The sequence below is a fragment of the Drosophila suzukii genome, chromosome 3, assembly GCF_043229965.1.
Source record: "Drosophila suzukii chromosome 3, CBGP_Dsuzu_IsoJpt1.0, whole genome shotgun sequence".
In the NCBI taxonomy this organism is placed as follows: Eukaryota; Metazoa; Arthropoda; class Insecta; order Diptera; family Drosophilidae; genus Drosophila; species Drosophila suzukii.
In genome coordinates this window covers 88797821-88820762 of record NC_092082.1, presented here as the reverse complement: position 1 = coordinate 88820762, position 22942 = coordinate 88797821, and the positions used below count along the sequence as shown (strand labels likewise).

General features: G+C 39.4%; 1 protein-coding gene across 2 annotated transcripts in view; it reads right to left on the bottom strand.

The window, feature by feature from the left end:
- LOC108019478 (trophoblast glycoprotein) overlaps window positions 1-22942 on the bottom strand; it is a 45254-nt gene that overhangs the window by 12711 nt on the left and 9601 nt on the right. Inside the window, exons 2-3 of one of the 2 annotated variants that reach the window (XM_036819580.3) lie at window positions 21438-21502; window positions 4523-4587 (exon numbers count right to left, since the gene is read on the bottom strand). The gene's annotated coding sequence lies outside the window, so the exon portion shown is untranslated. The remainder of the gene's footprint in view (window positions 1-4522; window positions 4588-21437; window positions 21503-22942) is intronic. The other variant, XM_036819581.3, reaches the window with a different exon arrangement.

The window sequence follows — 22942 nt, the reverse complement described above, 5'->3', positions numbered from 1 at the left end:
AGAGACAAGGTAATTTTGCTCAGGGCCGCGTAGCAGACTCAACAAATGGCCGAAAGGCTGGTGCATTGTTGCGGTAAAATCAACACGATTTTTAGCCACACAAGCAGGCCGGCAGACAGTACGTATGTGGAATATGACCAACATGGCGTATGAAGGATATCAACGCCTTTGTTGACTTACATTGTTTGTGGTGGTTAGATTGCAAACAAAGCATCGTGATTTTCCGGAAAATCCAGCCTGCTTTTTTCACATTTTCTATGAAGCATTTCCTCCAAACATTAAAACAAAAAATGGAATATAATTGAATAATAAACGAGCGTTTTTATGGTCGCAGCAGCTTTTTAAATTTGCAAATTAATTTTTAAAATTTTTCATTTTTTCTTTGAACGAACTGGACAATATGCTAATAAAACCGAAAATTAATTAAATAACGCCTTTAAAAGCTTTCAGTTGATGGAAATTCCTGCACAGGTTGCAGATTTTGAAAGATGTTAATCAGAATTTAAGAAACCAACAGAAGTTTTTCAATTTAAATTTCAGAGAGGTCAAAAGGTGGAAAGTAAGAGCACTTCAACATCAAAGCGAGGAGAACAAAGATCAGGAAAAGTAATAGTAATAAAAGGAAGCAGATAAGCGACAAAGACGAGGCTGTGAAATGACAAGGTAGCAAAAGCAAAAGCAAGAAAGCAGCAAAGCACCTGAAAAGCAGATAAGCGACAAAGCACAGCACAATCGCCATAACCCAGAGAGTAGCAGTAGTACAAATGACTGCAAAGGCCAAAGGTTGGCAACTACGTATACAACCGCAACAGAGGCAATGGCTTGAGACCATAAAGAAATGAGAGAAACTATTCCAAAGTCATTTGGCAAGCGTTGAAGGGCGCTGCAGAGGTCGCAGGTCGGGGGTTAGGGGTCGAAAAAAAGCAGCAGGGCAGGCCAACAGCAGGGGTAATGGTAATGGTAATGTCAATGGGCAGGGCAGTTGCTCAGATGAAAGGAGCACGAAGTGTTTATTGCAAAACAAAGCACCAATAGTTTCAGAAAAACAACAATAAAAGTTGGCAAAAAACAAACCTAAAATATTTGCTAAACACAATGGGAGGGCAAGAAAAAAGAGGATCAAAAAGGTGCTACTATAAATGGAATGGAAATTGAAATAAATCGATTCGGGTGAAAAGGGCAAAAAATGCTTAAAAAGGCATTGAAACAAGTTAACACTTGATTTAATTCATGAGTTTAGAAGAGGTGTATAGTACTGCTTAAAAATCATTATATTAGAAAGTTGGATGATATCCTAAAGAAAAGTTTTAATAGAACTCAAAAATATAATAAATAGGTCAGCAAAACAAATAGTCCTATAATACTTCTAGAATACCCCAGTAATTTGTTAGACCTATGAACAAGGGTTGCAAAAAAGAAAACTACAAAGATGCATGATGAGTTTTTCCGGAACTGAAACTCCGTTCATCTCTCTCCACTTCTCAAACACTTTTTTCCGCTCCTCCATTGTTGCACTTTGATTGCACCAAGCCCTCGAGAGACGAGACGAGTCTTGGCCTGGGCCATCATCATCGTCTTCATCGTTGGTTACCCGTTGGCCTCGTTAAGTTTTGACAGGCCAACTAATTTCAGGGCAAAAAGAGGAGCAAAAGTGGCCCGGGGACAGCGAAGGGCGAACGCGAAGTGACACTTTTTCACCCCTTCCGAGGCGACTTCAACTGGAGGCCAATCAATCCTGGACGAGGAGTGGCCGACTGGCAGGCAGTTCAAGTGCCGCCCGAGCCCGGTTCACTTCATCTTCATTCATTTGGGCAATTGTCCGCCGCCAGAAGCCCTCTTCCCTTGGTCCTTTCCCAACTTTGCCTCCTTTTCGTCCTTTTCGTCCTTTTCGGTGTCCCAACGACAATTGCAAATATGTTGCAATTTCCCGGTTTGGGGCCAATGGCCGAAGGCTGCTCTTCCTGTTGCTTGTTTGCTGCTCCTTTCTATCTACCATCTTCCATCCGCCATCTTCCTCTTCTCTATTTCCGCTTTCTCCTCCACTTTCACCTCATTCCCGACAGGACATGGCAGGCTGAGCACAGCCTGGGGACCTCCAAAATGTGTTGCAACTGCCTTGTCCTCCCATTTTTGGAACCCCACTCGCTGCTCCTCCTGCCACGAAGATTGATCACAGTTGGCCCCGAGTTTTTTTAACCCCCTCCTGCCATTTTTATTTCCGCCGCCCCTGTCGCAACGCCTCCTCCGCCTGTCGTTTAATATGAAAAATTGCGCGCAAATATTTGCAAAGCTTCCATGGAGGGCGAAAAGGGTAGAGAAGCCTCGTCTGGCTATCCTAATTGTGTGAATTTGTCAGTTTTGTTGCCGAGGTCAGATATTAATCGTTTGCCAAGCGAACTAATTTTTTGTTCCGGGAATTCCCATTTGTGGGAAATGGAGTAATGGGAAAGACGAGAATGGAGAGCAAAAACTATTTGTCGAAAATGCAAATTAAATTTAAACGTTTAAATTGATTGTAGTTTAATAGCTATTTATCCTGAAATTATCAATATTTGTATTTTTGTATTCTATTATCATAATACAAAAAGATTTAAAAACACATAAATCAATACTAAAGATTTTCAACCATTACTAAATTTCTATTTAAATTTTGGAATATTTCTTCTCATGCTTCTAAAAACCTCTGTAATTTAACCTGCAAGATACACTAAATAATAATAAAAATATTCTGGTATTAAATTTTACCAATTAAATTTATGGAGATTGGTTAAAATTCCCAACCCTTCTATTCCCATTTCTACCATTTCCACACTCTTTTTCCACTCATTTTCCACTCACTAGCTGGCCAGAAGCTTAAACTACGTCAAAGGGATCCGGTCCAAAGAGAACTAAGATATAAAATAGTAAGTGAAGATTAACCGGAGTAGCTTACGGTTATTCGAATGCACTTAACGGAAGCCCCAAAGCTCATTGCCAGTTGTTAACTTGGCTTCATTTGCCGCAGTTTTAAATACTCTTCGCGATTATATTTGCACCCAAAGAAACGAGAGATAAATAAATAAAGAAAATCACCAAAAAAGACACAGAAACATTTAGAGAAAGGGAAACCCGATGCCATTTCAAAGAAAAGCGAGAAACTGCGAAAGGAATCCATAAAATCTAACATTAATGCCTTCATTTTGAGCTCAACAACAGCGAAAGTTGGAAAAGCAGACAAGGCCAAAAGGAAAATAAGGAAAGCGGTGGAAGGCCATGGAAAACTTGAAAGTGGCAAGAGGCAAAAAGAATCTTTAGCCAAAGTTTTTCGCTTTTCCTTCCTCTTTCGATTTTAACGCATTGCTTAAGGCTCAAGGGGATCGTTGCTGAAAAAGGAGGCGGGGGTCGGGGGTCAGGGGGCGTGGCATGGCCTAACGCCCGACTGCAATTCGCCAAACTCGCAAGGATAGCGAATCGAAAAATTGGCCTTAGACCAGCTGGAATGAGGGGAATTTTCGAGCGCGACAAGTTTGCAGCGGGGCTAAAAAGGAGGCTTTGCAGATGGATATAAATACACTGAACAAAATTATTAAAAAAGTCAAAAATTTAAGTAGTAACATGTGGTTTCCACAAAAAATTAAAAATATTTTGATATTAAATAAATAAATGTTAAATATGCCCAGAACATAACCTACATTTCGTTAGGGTAAGATGGTATTTCATAGATCTTTGGTCCTTTATTGCCTTATATTACCGACAAAGTATTATGTTTAAAGTATACTATTAAATTTAAAATTCGTTAAGGTTTGTGGACTTTTTTGGTTTTTTAATTCTCCCGATCAAAATAAGTTTTGTAATATTCATAGGACCATATTTAGTCCACCCGTTTTTTCTCTGTGTACCTAGATTCTTGTTGAGCGGTTTATCCGTCTCTGGGTCTAAAAATGAAAATTGAAAATTGCTTGAATTGCATTTCGCTCTCGTTTTGATGAGAATCTTCTGGGGGTTTGGAAAGGGGGGCGAATTTGTAGATGGATTTCCTCCCCCCCCCCCCCCCCCCTCCTTTTGAGCTATGCGGATGGTTAGGCAAACATCTGCTGCAGCTCGTCGAGCTGCTCCATCTTTTTCAGCTAGTGCCGAAGGCAACGTGGCGTATGAGCAACTTCGAGATCTCTTGAGTTTCACACAGTGCTGACAAACACTGGAGTGGCATGTTTGTTATGAAATCCTCTTGGATTTTGCACGCTGTTCCTTTTTCTTAAGCCCTATCCTATGCCCTTTTAGTTAAAATCCCATTTAATTAAACCATTAAGTCTGACATGGCCTTTACTAAGAGTTTTCCACATTTGTGTTTCGGTTTCCAGTCGGAGATTCCCCTTGGTTTAATGAGCAAATGCTCCACGCTCCACGAAAAGTTGTGTAATTGAAATTGCGGATGTGGCGAGGGTAAGCACTGCAAATGACTTTCAGTTTGTAGTTTTCGCTCTTTGTTTCGCCCTCAGCTTTTTAAACTTGTTTTCATTATCGCGCAGCATTGGAAACTTACCTCAAATGATTTATTTATTTGCTGGCTGCACTGATTTGTTTGCAATTCACTTGGGCCCCAAAGTTCTGCAATGGGAATAATTGAGGAAAAAGTTATTAGCGCGTTATGCCGAGTAGGTAGTTGGGGAAATAATTTAAAACTATTTAAACTAATTAAGCATTTCATACTTAAATTCTGTTGGCTGAAATACCATACGATTTATGGGAGGGATTAAAGTTGTATTCAACATGTTTAACAAATTCACTGATTAAATCTAGAACAACAAAGGCAGTGAAAACAAGCCACAAAAAATATTTATAAATTTGTATAGCTAAAAAACACATGTATGAAAAATACTATACATTCAATTTTTTATTAAAGTGATTAGGCCAACATGTTGCCAAAGTCCCATGAAGTACTAAAAATGCATAGCAAATCAATACCTGATTTTTTTTTGCTTAAATCAAAATTGTATAAAAATCTGTTTTATTATTAAAGAGTTTTTTTCAAGAGCGCTTTTAAAGAATGCGGTTTTACATCAAGGCTTAACTTTCCCCAAGTGAATTTCAAGGATTTTTAAATTTCCAGTTTTCCATTTTCCATCGACTTTAAGCAGGCACTTAATTATTATCCTCGATAGATGGTCCAGTGGTTATGTCATATTTTGATGACCCAACCTCTAGTGCTTTCAACCCGTTTGGAGCATAAATCTCTGGGCAATCCCTCAACTGCAGCAGCAGCAGTGACAAACTTTGGTTGGTCAAGAGGAAGGCGACTACTAAACACAAAAGGGCGGCATCGAGCAGATTTGCCCCCCACCTTAGCCTGTGGGCCACATGACGTATGCGCAATATGCCATCAGCTGGACAGAGGACTTAATTTAAAGCCGCTTTCGTCAACAGTTCTCGGGACTCCTGAGCTCAATTTCTGTCTGGCAGTAAACAAAATAAAACTCCAAGTCTACAAATAGACGATAACACCCCATCGCCCTTCCTTTTGTCTGCTTTTAATTATGGTTTTACACAGGCAGTCAGACAGACAGATGGACAATTAGTGCCGGCCATGAATTATGAGCGCTCGGCTTTTATATTATTTTTCCCCCCTGCTCGGGTTAAGTAAATCATGGTCAGGAGTCGGACTCGGGGCTCATAAAATCACTTTAAACAATAGCTGATGGGGGAGGAACTGGGAGGGCCAACAAATGTGTAGTTAACTATTATGGCTGCCAGGAGTCAGAACTGAACTTTTGTGCTTCATTTCCGTTTCCGGTTGCGACTGCACACATATGCAAAGTATACTCGGTGAGCATGGGCGCCGGCGTAGGGGGGTTTTGGCAGCAGCATATGGATAATGGCAAAACGTGCCGAAAGCCAAAAAGTTTATGAGCAGAAAAGACAATGTCAGGAGCGGAGGCGGCAGCTACTGAGGGGGCGTGGCCCCAAAGAGCAGCTCGTTTGTTTTGACTTTCAATTGGAATGCTTTCCTACAGTCCCGAGGCTCCTTTGCCTACTGTTGCTCCTCTTTTTTTTGGATTTTTGTATGCCATGGTAAAACTTTTAGCAATTTGTTTGGCGCTACTTGGAGAGCTTGCTTCACTTATGCAAATATAAATACAAATACAGTGTATTTCTAGAGAAGACTGCACCTATTATAATCAGATGGAGGTGATTTATTGCTTTAAATTATTGGACTATATTAAATTGAATTTAAAGTACTACTAATATATCATCTTAAGCTCAAGGAGCTTTACACATATTTCGTTATAACAGCTTCTTCTAGAGGGGAACGCACCCATTATAATCATAAGGAGTTGATTTATTGCTTTAAATTATGGGGCTATATTGAATTGAATTTATATTATAAGTATAACTATTGTGTCCTCCTGTTTTCTTAAACTGAAAGAGATTTACATTTATGTTGTTATGCTAAACCGCTGAATTTATTGAAATAAAAAAGTTGAACTTAACTAGTTTCGTTTGTAAAGTAAAAAAAGAAAAGGTGAAAAAAACAAAGGGAAGGGTTTATGGACGATCTAGACAGGCAAAAGCAGACAAAAAGGATGTTTCTATAGAATCCAATTGAAGACTTCTCCCCAGCAGTTTGTTGTCCTGTCCATCCTTCTGTTTGTCCATCTTGTTAACCTTTCTCCTAACCCTTTCTCCGCCCCATTGTGATGCTATTCAAGATAAAAACTTAACTCAAGTCAACCCAGTCGACTTGTTGGCCCAATCTCTCATAAAGAAGTCTGAGGAAACAAGGCCAAAATCGAGAATTGTTTTGGCCTTAAAATTTGTGGGTCAATTGTCGTTGTCGTTCGTATTTCACATTGCTTTATCTGCTGCTCGTCCTGCATTTTGCGATATATTTATGCACATTTCTATGGTATTTTATGTGACAGCCAAAGCAACTATGAAATGGGAAAAGTTTAGCATTTTCCATTCGGATCTCTTTTTCCTTAAAGTCTTTATGTGTGACAGCTCTGGTAAACATAAATCCAGGCAACGGGATAAATGACAAAGTGCAAATTTGTTCTAAATAAATTATCCATTTTTCGATTTTCGAAGGAGTTGTTTAAATCAGATTTAAGATGGGATAAGAGCCAAGTTTTCAATTGAGTAGCTTAAAAAGCTTGACTGGAATTTTCTTTTAATATTAAAGAAAAATGTAAAAAAAGTGCTATGAAGTGTAAAGAATGCAAGTCGGAAGCTAAAGGACACCTTGCTGTCTTGAACACATCTCAACTGTTTGTCAACAGGCTGCCTCCATGGAATAAAAACCTGATTGGAAGAACAAAACTCATTTTCCCCGACTTCTAATTCCGTACAAAAATTCCCAGTGGCCGGGTGTCAAAATCAGGCTGAATTGGATTCCTCGTCCTAACAATTTCTCTCCCCTTTCTGGCCCGAATCGGAAGAAAGGCGCCGACAACAATGAATGGATATATCTGAAGCTGACATGTGTATAACACAGAGAGACAGAGAGAGATGGAACATCGAGAGGGACAGAGACAGACAGTCTGACAACGTGTTCCATCAACCGCACAACAAAAGACAACAACAGCTCCTGTAGAAACAACCGAAAGCCTCAACAATAACCCGTTGAAGATGGAGATGAAGAAGGATTTATTGTCGGTGGACCGAAGGCAACGTAATGCACATGTTTCAGGGGTTGGGGGTTAGGAGTTGGGTCCTCTGGCCTTCGGGGGGCGGTCGATGTCAGAAGTCTTGGCTATCAAAAGATTAAATCAAATTGCAGACCCCGAAGGCTGGAGGAGCCACAAAAATGTTGCCTACATTTGGGCTTAATTGCAAGAGTTTAGAAAATGCGGAATTTTTGTGGGAGAACTTATAAAATTCCAAAAAACATTGGTCATATATGATTAAGTATACTTGATGTAATAAATTTGAATACTTTTTAAAAATCTACTCCAAAAAAAAGATTTTTAAAAATATTTTACGTTAATTTTATTTTATTTTAAAGATATTAAAGAAATTTTTATTTTCAAAGTGTGTAGACATTTCCTTAATTTATATTGGGTTAAGGAAAGTCCTCTGGATATATGCTTTTCCCTCACTTACATATACACATAGCAAATTTAAATTTGCCAACTCATCAGCCAAATCTCTCCTTATCTGCTTTCCTCTCCCATTTCCTTCTCGCCCGGTTTCCCCCCATGGGGATTACTCCGCTTGCGGGCTGCCATTCAATTAAGTCATCATCGCCATGCATCTTGGCAGCATTTATCACGCAACCTACTCACCGCCACCCAAAAACCACCCAAAAACCGCCCAAAAAGCACCCCACTTAACCCCATAGCCACTTGTCGAACATGATAAATTTGTGGGAAAATGCCAGTTGGTTCCGTGCACCAAAAAAAAAAAGAGAAGAGGATGAAATTTTCGTAGAGTTCCACCGCCCCGCTTAGAATGTTATTGCATTTTTAGCACCACGCCCTCCGCCCCCGCGAGTTGCGTTAATTTTGCGCCAGCTGTCAAATGTCAAAATGTCAAGTGAAACAAAATTTTCGCATCATGAGAAATGCATGTCAGAGTCACACAAAGTCTCCATGGAGTGGGGGTACGAGTGGGCGTGGCATGGCGTGGGTATGTAAGCCAAACCAGGCGACAGTCTGCTTTTTCCCCCCATTTTCCACCCAGGCTGCATACTTTAGTTGGAAACCCCCCCCTCGCCCAACCCACCGGAACCGCCAACGGAGTGGCTGCCTGGCTGGAATCGTTATCGAGTTACCCAGCCGGAGCTCGCTTCATCATCATCAAACGGAGCGTGGCGAGGATGCTGAAGGGTTAAGCGTGGGCTATGGGGGGTTAAGCCGGGTGCGGGGGGTGAGAGCTGCGGGGAAAGGTCGGAGGGCAGGCGGTTGAGCAGCATCAACATCATGATAATGCCCATTATTAGCAGTGGCAAAGCATTTGCATGCATTTTAGAATTTGTATATTCCGCCATTTCTCCACTGCTTATTACACTATGCAACAGAATAGTAGATTTGCACTGAAAAGTTTATTATAATAAAATCGATGTATTTCTGGCTTATAAATTAAAATGGAAACTACAATAGTCATTAGCTAAATAGATTTTCGAAATACAACAGTGAAAGTAGAGAATTACATTATATTTAATTCCTGCAACTAATCATTCATAATTTACATTGATCATTAGATTTACCTTTAATTTTCTATTTCTAGATATGATCCTACATTTTTTTGGATAGCTCCTAAAAGGTAAGATTTTGCTGACTAGTGTCATGGTTATAAGGCGAAAAGTTGCGTGTCAGTGGTGCGATGTGCATCTGTTGCGGGACAAGTTCAGCCACATTCAGTTGGAGGCCCACTAACACTCTGCTGCAGGGCCTGCTTTCTCCTTTTCGCCCCCTCCCGGGATCCCCGGATCGGAACCGATTTATGCGCACATTATAAGCAATTACACGGCCAAGCCAGCTGGGAACTGGCAACTGGCAACCGGCATCAGTTCCACTGCCACTTCTGCGCAAACTTACAGACACGGCCACATCCCCAGCCACATATCCACTCCCATATCCATTTCGATAACTATTTCGGGCGCTAATTGAATCAGCGACTCATGACGGGAGTGGATCCACCTCCCCGGAGGCTAAGCGATGATTTGATTTGCCGCTCAAGTGTTCCATAAAAGAAGCCACTGACTCGCACTGGATAGATATACATATGCATGAGCATTAGAGTGGTGTGCCCTCTGTCTAAAATTAGACAACATTTTGAGGTAATAGGTGGAAATAACCATCTCTCCATCTGTTTTAAATATACCATTTCCTCACAAGCTTTTGATCATATAATAAGGAGGACTTAAATGGGGCCACCCAAAAGTAAGCCTTTTACAAAACATTCTGAGTAAAGTGTACCATATCTTTAGCTATTTTAAAATATAACACCTTTCCAAGTTGTTATATGTAAACTATACAAACTTTTTAGCTATTTTACTTACTTAAGAAACTCTTGTTTCTCATCACCTTTTGATCACATCATAAGCTGACCTTAAATATTAAATGCAATGCACCTTCATAAGGGCCACCCTAATGTACATATTAGTAAACCAGCCTACGTAAACCTTGATCAAGTCGGCCTGAGTGCGGTTTGTGTGCCATCCGACACTTTGAGTGGCGACGGGCCCAGGGCCAAATCAATGCAAATGGAAACGGGTAACGAGGAATGGGTATGGCAATGGAACCGACAGGCCATCTCTGCCTCCATATTTACCATCTACCAGATACCTCCGCCTCTGTCTCCACCTTGATCCCTGTCGCAGGCATTTCAATTGGGATGTGGTGTAATTAAATTTCACCTGCCTTGGGCTTTGCAAAGGTAGTCGACGACTTAATGGAGTCGGATCTGCATGAAATTGCTCATCAAACGATTTGCCGGAGGAAGATCCACTTAATGCTCTTAGCCGGGAATCTGGCTGTGGGCTAATGCTTAAATGGATTTCCGTACAGCCATGTCCGGCTAATTGCAGCAACTTAACTCCATCCACACAGTAAAATTCCTTTCAATACGTTTGTGGCTTATTACTTTCTCGTTACTTAATCATGCAATCGAAAATTTAACGAGCCAACTGCGAAATCCTTGATATCTGGCAAAATGCGAAACGGAAATGCCACTGCCAAAGGGAAAATGACCACAAAAGTTGAAAGAGCGACAATAAAATGTAAAGTTAATAAAGGTCAGGCGCTTGGTGCGGAAAACCTCAAGCAATATACAAAGGGTTTTGGAAACAACAGTAATATCTTTAAGTAAAATGCTCAAATGCCCTTTTCCAGAATCGGTTTAAATAGAATTTAAAGAAAATATGTTAAATAGGAATAATAAGAAATAATAAACAATTTAATGTATAAATAATACAAAATATTTATTTTGATGAACCGAAAAGAGTTATATTTAAGATATAGTAAACAATACATATTTTTATAATCATGGTATATCCAATAATATTATTATCTTTGAAAGCAGCTGATTTTTATTTCTTTTTACTATCCTATTAAATGGAACAGCTAAGTTTAGTAAACAATCCACTCTTTCCAGCATCCTTTCAATTTCAGAGCATTAAAATCGCGCCCAATGTTAACGTAATGCTGAAGCTTAATTAATTTCTTATGCCTTGTCGCGATGTTTTTTCCATCTGAAGCTTTTCTTTTTTTGACCTTTTTGTTTTCCTTCCTTTTTTGACGTTTTCTCCTTGTGATATTGACGTCGAAGGAGATGGCCTAGGGTGTGGGTGGTAAAGTGGAGGGGGCTGGGCGTCGAGAATAATAAACGCACTCATTGAAAAATGCAGCGCGACATTTCCGCTGCCGCTGGCAAGGCGAAATCGAGTCGGAGAAAAAGGGGGTGGTATGGGAGATTCCATCTGGATTGTGCTCCATGGATGACGCCCTGAAGGTGTCGCCCACGTTTACCCTTCGCCGCCTCCCTGCCTCCACTGTCTCCAGCTTGCCCCTTCACCTTGCCACCTCCCTATCACCCCCTACTATATAGACCCCCTTTCATGGTCTGTACTTTGTGCCTTGGGCGGCGTGTCGGGTGCGTGATTTATGTCACACGAAATGCAAATACATGAGTAAACATGCAAGCTCCGGCACGAACAAGTATACACATCTACATAAATAAACCCACTCGGAAAAAATATTGAGCCTATAGTAACTACTTTCTTAGTTCTTAAATATTGGTATTGGATATTTTAATAATTTTTACATTTTCTGTGATAGTTTTAAGAACCCCTGCGAAAATAAAAGTGCTGCATACAGAGTTTTTAGGATCCTTTTCGTAAACAATATTTTAAATCACTGTTCACTCTAGTGGAAGTTACTACAAAAAAATTTTTTACTATGAAATATTGGTAATTTTAACTGGTTTTTCCGAGTGCCTGCATGGAGAATCATCCATATGCATGCTCACATTCACACTCACATATATTTATATAGTGGGAATGGTTATGGAAATGCGGATCGGAGTGGGAATGAGAATGAGAGTTGGTCTATGTGGCCATCTAACACAAAGTGGAGACCAAAACATTTCACGTTCCTCAAATAAACTGCACACGAGCGGATTAGAAGGGGTATCGGAGGGGCGGAAGATTGTCGGGCATTTTGACAGTTGGCAGAACATTCTTTCTAATAAATTTATGCGGCATGCGATATGCATTTTAGGGGGTGAGGAAAGGGGTTAGGTGTCCCCCCGGAAAAGCGGGCCGCAGACAATCAAATTTTAACTGTTATGCATAAACGTAGATGCCATTTGTTAATATTCCATTTCTGGTTAAAGTTTAAATATTTAAACTCATAAATTCTATTTAACTATATTTGCTATGCCAAAAAGTAAATATTGAAAGCAATATAGAAATGCACAGAGGGTCAACAAAGAAAACGCCGGCTTTTAAAACAGAGTGTGAATCAGAAATATTTTTAATATTTATATTATTAAACATAATCTCATGTTTTACAGCGCCCTGGAAATAGAATTCTTTTACTTTTGGAACGCACCCATTCATATATAACTTATTGCAAAGCGCTTTTCGAATGATAAATGTGTCATTTAATGTATGACAAGTGCAAAATTAATAATTCGATTTAATCAGTTAATTATAACACATTAACCGCCCAGAAGCGCGCAAGCCAAAGAATGCAATTATAATTAACGGGTATTCTGATTGATTTCGGACCACACTGCTACATTGTAAATTAAAATCACTCGAATGCATATTTACACATTTGAACTGAGTTTAAACTGAGTTTAAGCCCGTAAACGTGCACAAGTACATTTAATATACATATGCCATATGTATATACCTGACATATAACATATGTATGGCAAAGTGTTATAATCTGCTAATGAGCGGCACAAAATGTAAATCAAACATTTGGATTTAATGCATTTTTAATGTGCTCAGCTGATGCGAAACGTGAATGAATGAATGACTGGCTGGCTGATTGATGGCGACATTTTAATGAGGCCCATTGGCAATTCGCTCTAAATTCGCATTATGCAACCGAACTTGCACCTGTTCCATTAATATCCCCATCAGCATCCAACCCCACCGCCACTTTTCCTTTGAAGGCTGTCTCTTTCCACTTTTTAACATGCCTCGCTGGCCCAGAATTTGGTTCAATAATTTTTCAAAGCTCACAGCGACAAGAAGAATTTTTACGAAGAGTCGGCGCCTTTTTTGAAAACTGATAACAATCTAAGTTGCTAGCTGTTTTGCCTCTCGCTCTAACTGCTCTGCAACTATCTCGCTCACTCGTGGGCTTTCGGTGGGCGAATGAAAGGGGCGCCGAAATGAAAAGGGGGCGCAAGTGAAATGCAGAGGTGGAAATAAGACAAGACAAACAAAGTCAGACAGTGGAAAAATGCTGAGGTGGCTCCACAGCACGAACACATAAACACCAAGTAAACGTTGCCGCACATGCATCTACACTGGGAAATAAATTTCAAGATTTTTCAATATTATTTTGAACATGGTTTGATCAATTATACATCTGTAATGAAGTGAATAGCTTTATATTCTAGTGGAATAAAAAAATATAACCAAGTTGTGTACATCTACATATCTTTATACATTTGTAAGATTTAGGATTCTTTTCTTCTGCGATGCTATAATTCCCAACTTGTTCTAGCTTGGAAAATATAAAATTTTTTAATTAATTTTGGTGATTTCTGGATTGATCTATTTTACATCTCTAATGAAGTGAATAACCCTATATACTAGTGAAAGATACATAAGTAAGTTTTAAGATTCTTCTCTTCTGCGATGCTATAATTCCCAACTTGTTCTAGCTTGGCAAATATGGAAATTTAACCGTTTTGGTGTTTTCTAGACTTGTAGACTGGATTTGTTTATTTTTTTCAGTGCATTCCCGCTGTTTGTGTTGTTGTGGCTGTTGCTGTTTCGCTTTTGTGCGGTTGTGTTGCGAAGAGCGAGCTGCAGCATGAAGCAAATCGTGTCAATGACATTTGGTGACACACACACCAATGTACGGCGACGCATGTATAGAGGTGGAGCCATGTGCGTGGGCCAGAGGGAGAGGCACGATGAAAATGCCAGAAGAATGGAAAAGAAAGGCCGATACAAGAAATTGCTTTACAACAGCGGGGGGCTCTGGTTTTCTTGTCTAACCATTTAAGTGGGCGTACGTTGCGCCTGTCACAGATAAGAGGGGAAAAGGGAACAGGGCGGTTGAGGGGGGTACAAACATATATCGCAGGGACTAAAGAACATAATTTACGGTTAGCTGTGCTTTGCGGTTACTATTAATAGAATCGCTTTTGGGGTCATTACGTTGCTGTTGTTGCTCTGTGGCTATAACTGAAGGTATAGGTATTGTTGTTGTTGCATGTTGATGGTTATTCGGAAAATTTAAGCCGGTGGAAAAAGAAAGATGAGGTGCACGGAAAACGTAACATCACTTTAGGTACCCTCAAAATTCTTTATTATAATCATCTTCTTCGGTCTATATGAATATTTTTAAAACCCTTGAAATATTATTAAATATTCTTTGCCGTATACCTATTTAATAATTTATATTTAAAAACTATTATATTTAAAAATTCTTTCTGTGTAGGGTGAGCTGGAGATTTAAGATCACAACTTTGCGTGGGATTAGTGGAAAAATGTTAATGGCTGATTATGTGATGACGATTATAAGATTGAAAATTATAAATATCAGAATGGAGAACATTCCAGTGTTTTCTATTTATTACCTCCTAAGTCACCCCATAAAATTCGGATAACATATTTTTAAGAGCTGACCCAATTGAAGTCTATTTCTATTTAAACTATAGCTGCTATAAAGATCATGGAAAACCATTAGAAAGTTTCGAAAACTATTCTATAAATTAGGCAACAAATATTTAGCATTATTACACCGTTTTTCTGTAAATGCAGCGGATTGAATACGTTTAATTAACTAAGCAAATAAGTATCCCATGACGATGTGTGGTCAAATGCTTCAATCAAATCAAGTCCCCTGCCATTAATGGCATTGTCATTCACTCTTCGTCCTGTCAATTTTCGCTTCCATTTCAATTATTTTTTATGCCATTTCGCATCGATCCGGCCAGTTCGGTCCGAAATGCAAACCGAATGGCTAGTACAATGCCCATACGCCCCGTTGGCCCGGTCTCCCCTGAATATATAATGCGGAACAATTCAATTTCGAATTTTTTCTTGTTTATTCCTAGCTCCTTTTTTTTGCCTGTTTGCCGTATAATTTTATTTTGAGCTCTTTCCCGCTTTCACCTCCTTCAATTTTTTCGGTGGCCATTTAGCTGACCACAGTGGTGGCACCCCCTCCATTCACCTACCTGTTTTTTGGTTCAAACCACCCACCTCAATGGCATTTAAAGTTAAAAGCCATGAAAATCAACACATAACAGACCCAAATCGAGGTAGGAAAAAAGTTTTGCGGCTTTGCGGAAATTGTAATTTAAAACTACGCCTCTGCGGTATTGTTCTCATTCACTCAGTTGTGTTGTTCTGCACACTCCATATTCTTTTTTGTTGTTTTTCATATATATTTAATTTCATTACTAGGGATTTTTTCATTGTTGGCATCATTGAGAGTTCATAGAATAGCATTTCAAACATATAAATGAAATGCAAATAAAGAGCGCGCCAGAAGGGCAAACGGTGGCGGAAAGTAGCGCTAATCAACAGGCGGCATAATAAACAAAGCAAAGAGGGTTATGAGATACAGAAAACTCGACTGGAGAATATCCATCAATTCTTTAAATATTAAATTTATTACTACAAGGTCTTGCAAAGGTTCAGTAAAATACATTACTTAAAAAACCCATGAAAACACACACCGTAAGCATTACAAATATCGTAGAATTAAATGGTATTAACCTCATGACACTGCAATTACCACTTAACGGGAAAAAATCTGTACTTATGCCTGCCTGTGGTGAAGTCATGATATTTCAATACCGAGCTTAATCATTCATCAGGCGTTTTTCAATTCTCTTTGCAAAATAACTGCAGACCGACGACATCCGGTGATGTAATCAGTTATCACACAGGTAGGTAGCCCGGCCTTCGCTTAGCTCATATATGCCACAATTAAATTGCTCTCCACTTTACAGAGGGTATACGCAAAAAACAAACAATTAAATGCATTTAACACAGATGTAGTTCAGCCACAGACGACATTTAAACTACTTTTTGCACACTATCGCTAACTGCATTTATATATATTTGAAAATACATGCAAATCCTGAAATATATATAAAAAAGTATCTGCTACTGGTGTTAAAGCTTTAAAACTACTGAAAAGTTTTGGGGAATTGTGGACAAGACTGACTTTTCCGCTGCAATTTGACAATTTTTAGCACCAATTACCAATGTCATTCGTCACTCTTGTTGGCTGGAAGACAGGGGTGGTGGCTGAGAGGGGGAGGGAAATTTGCTTTTACTGTTGTCGTCATCCCCATCCCCAACCCCCCTCGTTTGCTCCCTTGTCTGGCTTGAGCTTATTTAAGCATTCTGCTTATATATTATTTCTGTTGCGGGAAAACTCGGCCAACTGACAACCGACAAGGCAATGTGTCAACCCAAAAAGCCGAGAAAAAGAAGGAGGCAAAACGAGGCGAAACAGCATAAAGAAGCAGGCCAAAAAGAAAAGCCAGATGAAAAACTGGGAGCTCTGGAGTTCTGAGTTCTGGACCCGGGTCCTAGTGCTTTTTCTCATACCTGTGGTGGCAGCCAGAGAGTTGACTACTTCTTTTCAGTTAGCACTGACTCCTGAAATTAGTTTGGGCTTAAATATGTAAACTTCCAAATGAAATGGAATGGAAATTGGACAGGCAAGCTGGGTCAAAAAGGAAATTGTCTGGAAGAAATTGAAAGCCAAAGAAGTATACATAAATTTACAGAGTCAAAAAGTTGAGGGAACTTTAAAGAAAGTATTATCATAGGTAATTTAATTTCTGTTTATTAAGGAAATATTTGTTCTAATATGTTTTTACAAAGGGCACTTTTAAACATAAGCCCTAAATTAATACATATAAAAAGAACAGTTTTAGATTATCCCAAATTAGTTGTTATCCATCAATCTCTTCGACATACTAAAACCAAAATAGATTTTGTTGATACCATCTATTTCTCTTGACTTTCGTTCTGCACTTGAAAACCACATTGAAGCAGGCCAAATCAACTACAATTCATCACCAACTGCCTGACATAAAACCACTCTGCTATATCCACCAACTTCCACCATTCCCCTCATTTTCCCTTCTGCGGAAAATTGCCCTCCAAGCGAACTTTGGCCTGCATAATTAATGAATTTACACATGCATAATTATAATTACCAGCAGCCAGCAGCGACTAACTGCCAACTTACATGGGTGGGGGTTGAGCAGGGGTCGAATGGAGGGGTGCTTGATGAAGTCACATTGCTCAAAGGAAACAACAAGAATAACAAAAAAGCAACAAAACAACTTCATCGAAAATTCAAACCAATTGGCAATTTGCGAGCCAGCTTTTTGTACTCAAAAAGCCCCAAGCCCAGCCCCTTTTTAGCCATGAGCCGACCCCCCCAACCGATTTGAACCATGTTAATTAGCTGTTGGTTGGGTAGAGAAGAGCCGTCTGGTTTTAAAGGGCGTGTAACTGTATAAAACTGCAGTGAAATTGTTCAAATAGGAACCAGACAAACAACGACCAAAACAATGGAAGTGGAATTGGTACATGGAAAAAAATTAGACCCATTTAGGATATAAGACTATAAAAGAATCTCGTATTAAAAGTAAAATAAAACATTAAATATTGTCTTTTTAGGATTAATATTAATAAAAAAATAATAATATTTAATATTAGAGACCGTAATGGTAACAACATTAAGGGGCCTTACTTTAGGATAAAGGAACTAAAGATAACTTAGGGAGATTACAAAAATATGTAGCCACAAAAGGTAATACCTTATTAATTCTCTATCTAAGGATTCAAGATCTAAAGACTTTTTAGGAGATAGTGATCATATCATAAAGATTGAAGGACCCATTTTTTCCTGTGCATAAACACTGGGCTTAATCACGTCCTCTTCGCCCCGTTTTTGACCTAGCTTGATTACTGAATAATTGAGTGCTGCGTATAATGAAATTCGTATTCAAAATTCGTCGTCATTCAGCTGCCGCCGCTGAATCAGAATCTGACTAAATGTTTGTCGAGCCAAGGGGCTTGGAGTGGGTTGAGGAGGGGGTTTGTGGGAGTGGGTGGCAGGGGGGTTTTAGGGGCTGACTGGAAGGGGCGAGGCTTTCAGAGGTGAGTAAGTGCGTTTGTGTGTGCGTTGCTGTGTCTGTGTTTGGTTTGCGTAGCCGACTTGCATACGTAATGCTCTGCCTCCCTTTTCTCCAACCCCCTACCGCCCCGCCACCCCCTTTCGCCATGAAACCGCTTTGGAACACTGGTACTGGTACTGCCAACCCCCAGCCATCATCATCGCAACATCATTCAACGCTTTTATAGCCATTCAACTTGACGCATCCGTTTTGGCCAAACTTTTTGGCCTGGGCCGCAGCTGAATGGGCCACGAGGCCATGAGCCAAGTTCCACGGGCGGCTGCTGCTGGTAACGAGTGGGTGGTTTAAAAGGTTTTCCTCGGAAGGATTGCGGCTGTTCCAAGAAACAGGGAATTTCTAAAGACAGGATGTTGGATATACATATTTCATATTAATTAAGGTTACTTGGAAATGGTATTAGGAGGTTTAAGGATTACATTTTTTAATCGTGACTATTGCTATAAATTAGCTGTTCATTAAAAAATGGATCCCTTTTATCTTTTTCGAAAAAAAGGTATAAATAAAATGTAATACATCAATATTACATTTGGTAGAAATAGATTTCTCTACCAATATTCTAAAAAAAATTTACTAGTTTTACGCGCTAACTTTTAAAAGACTATGTTTTTAATCCAATGATCCGAATTATTTTTTATATTTTTACTATTTTTTAAATAATCTTAAGGCCACCCTCGCCGGGAGCTAAAAGGATATTGCAGCATGGTACTTGGTATAGGGGACTAGGCAGAGGAATAGAAGGAGCAGAACCAGGAGCGGATTCTACCCTATATATAAGGAGTGTTGGAGCGTTATCCAGCGAACTCCAAGAGCGTCTAACAAGTCGCGTTCACTTCATTATGCGGACTCTCTTTCGTATTACCGCGTTTATGTCGCTTTTCACTTTCTCACTCGTTAACTGTCTCTTTTCTCCAGCTCTGACCCTCTCTTTCGCTTGGTTCATATAAATTGTTTTGGGATTTAGTCGCACGATTTTCCTGCCTTTCCCGAGCCCCTCCATCACCCCAACCATTGTCAATCCCCAGCAGACTCGGCTCACAGCTCCGGCTCATTATTGTCGTCGGTTCGTTTCTGTTCTTTGTTTAATGACATCATTTTGTATGAAAAATTGTAGTTGCATACAGAGTGGAATACGGATAGGGAGCGGTTGGGAAGGATAGGGTCGGGTAAGCCCTGACAAAATTATAAAGTTCAGCAATGATTAATGTCGGTGCTCCCTCCCTGACTTCCTATCACGCATATATCGCCTGCGTAATAATCCTTGTCATGAAATATTCCGGCAGAGACATGAACACATCTTAATAAAATTAAAAAAAGGAAGAGACAGAGATAAAAAGTTCCTTTCTTTTTTACTTATTTTGGTAGCAAATCCGAAGTCACGTTTCTCAAAGGAAAATGTATGAAAAGCAAGTAGAAATGTGAATAAAATGACAGACACGCGTTGGGGGAATCACAAATTAAATGTGTTGACAGCATTGGAAAAACGATAAGTAAAACTTGTTAAAACAAATTTGACTACATTTCCGAGTGAGTAATAATTGGGAATCCAAAGGAGCGATAAGAAATCAATGGACTCATAACATTTTACTTAAAATTCATTAATTAAAAGCTATATAGCCTTTAATAAAAGTAATGATAAATTCTTAGGATCTTTACAAATGTGGTTCATTATTTATAAGCCCCCATCTTAATAAAAGCCCACACGATAGAATTACTAAGAGTATCCTTCAAACTTCGTTCCACTTTCCAGCCTTCATGTGTAATGAATCTGTTATCTTGATTGTCTTTGCAAGCACGTTCTAAAACCCTTTTGTGGTAATATTCTCACACTCTAATATAGATATGAATCCCAGTCATTAACCACAAAATGGTGATGAGGACGTTGATGAGGCAAGATTCCAACCGCACACATCTTATACGAGCGTATCGCTCATTTCTCAAATTTGAGTAACAATAAAACAGAATAGTCCCTGACAGACCAGAAAATTCGATAGTTTCCTTTTCTCTTAAAGCACCGACAGAGGACTTTTGGCCAATATTTGCCAAGAGGCGTGCAAACAGGGTGCTGCGTGCGTTGTGTGCACATTAAATACCGCATAAATTAAATTAATTGCCAAAGTTTATTTTTATTGCTTTAACAAGGCCAAAAAGCGGAGGGAAAAGTGGGCGGGTGTGTAATCACTTCTCATTGTGTACCAATCTCGGCACAGTCTCGGCGAAAACTTTTCAACACTTTGCTATGCAAAGGGGGCTATTTTCCTGAGGGATGGAGTGTGGCATCTTGCGGTGGCACATTTAAAATTTAAATAGGTTCAAAGTGAGCATTCGCCTTTATAACAGCCCATTGTAACCTTCCATCCAACCATTTTGCTTCCTGCTAATGAGTGGCAACCCTAGCGTCAACCGCAGGAGTGTAACGGTAAAATATAAATGTCAAACTGTGGAGCAGCTGTCATTGGTCCCAAGTTACAATAATGGGTCTATACGAAGGTCAGACCACAAAATGAAATTATTAAAAATTACGTTATTAGAGTTTTTACAACCGGGAGCAAAATGTGATTAAAAAAATACATTTTCATTCAATGGAAAAAGTTTTAGAAAATACTTTCCAGACAACAAGAATTCATGAAATTCACCGCATAAGCAATTTCAGAGAGCGTTTTGTTTTCCACGAAATTTTCATGAAAATCCATGCAAATATTAAAATTTCCCCAGTCTGCAGTCGAATTAATTGTCCCCCTGGTAAAATGAGGGTGAAAAAATGGGTCGAAGGGAGCTCTGCGAACAAACATCTAACTGTCTTTTTGGCAACTTTACTCTCCCACTGGGTGCAATTAAAAATTATGTTTATATTTATTTTCCACTCCCTTTTCTCGGTTAACAATTCGCCTGAAATGACACTCAAAAAAAGGCAAATAAAGCCACTATGGAAGGGAAACGGAAATGAAAATACAAAATGGACGTCAATGTTGACAGCTGACATGACTGTGGGCTTGTTCTCCTTTGGCTTACAAAGAAGCAGCGAAGGGTTTTAACTTAACCGCTTACAAGGATACCCTTAATCGGTTAAGATATATAAAGAAATATTTGATTACCTTTTATTAAGAGTAATTCCTGTGATTCAATTAAGTTTATACAAGGGAATACGAGTCCATGGAAGCTAAAAGTAGAATGAGTGCATGATATTATTTATAGATACATGAAAGCTATTAAATATTATATCAATAAGAAAGCTATTAAATATTATATAAATATTTACACACCCACGAATCAATAAAATGAATAGTGTGCATCGTATTAACCCAGTTGATTCCGAACCTCAGTCGATGTCAGTGTCCGCAAATCAGTTAAAATCACATTACATAGCTCTTATGCCGTATAATAATATAAAACTTCGGTTTCGGTCGAAGGGGGCCGTAAACTTTTAATTCGTAATGCTTTTGTTTTCACTTTTTTATGTAGTTGGTTTCCAGCGAAAAATCACCAACTACATGAAAAACCCATAAGCTCAGATCTCCATTCTCAGGTCTCCGCGACCAACTCGTACTTCACTGTTGCTATTGTTATACCGGCTGCCCATTTCGCCGTATTTGGGTAGTGGCAGTGGAAGGGGGACAGCGGCGACGACACCAATATGCATTTATACGAGGCATCGGCTGCAGATGCGAAAACATCAGCAAACAGAAAAAGAAACAGAAACAGAATCAGAAACGTTGCAGAAATAAAACAGAGAGCGGAATAAAAACAGAAAGAGATCTCGAAAAAACACCGAAACACAATGCGTTTATTTGGTTTGCAAGGTTTCCAGGGTTTTCAGGCTTTTCGAGAATGGGGGGGGCCAAATGCATGGTAGGGGTGTCTACGGAGTTCTATAAGCTGCGCTTTATAACTCATATGGGCTTGTTATGTGCCATGTTATCGTCTTGTTGTTGTACGCATTTGTCTTGATACCCAACTCGTTTTTCGCTGCCTTTTTAGGCTTTTAATGCGGAGGTTCAGGAAGGGTATATAAAAGGGTAGACGAGATTATTTGTAGAGCTCTTAAATATTCGATAAAAATTATATGATATATGATATGATATGATATCATTTTTTTCCACATAGAATCTATAAAACCTGAGGTACATATATGTATATCACCTTTATTAAAGGTATACAAATATCTTAGGACTCGGAAACCTTTTTAGAGATCGATAATCGTTACCTTCTCTTCTCCGCATCTCCCTTTGATAAACGTTCCAATACCATCTAACGATCGATTGATCACCTCCTTTGTATAACAGGGCAGTGTCCAGTCCATCTATGGTTCAGGTCCGCCTCCTTTTCGAGGACGGAGTGGGCGTTGAGGGGGGAGGTGGGATCAGCGGAACGGGAGCGTAGCAGACAGGGAAAAATGCTGTTAAACAAGTTTCGGGTTTTCAGTTCTCGTTTTTTTTAGCCCCAAGCCTGCAGCCTGACGAGTGCGTGCCTTATGCCCGGCATGGGAATGAGAATTGGTTTTAACGTTTCTCCTCTTTTTTCGCCACCTTTTTTTTTTACCATTTTTTCTGTCTGGGAGGCGAACAAAGTGCAGAGGCACTTAATAAGCAAAGTGTTTGCC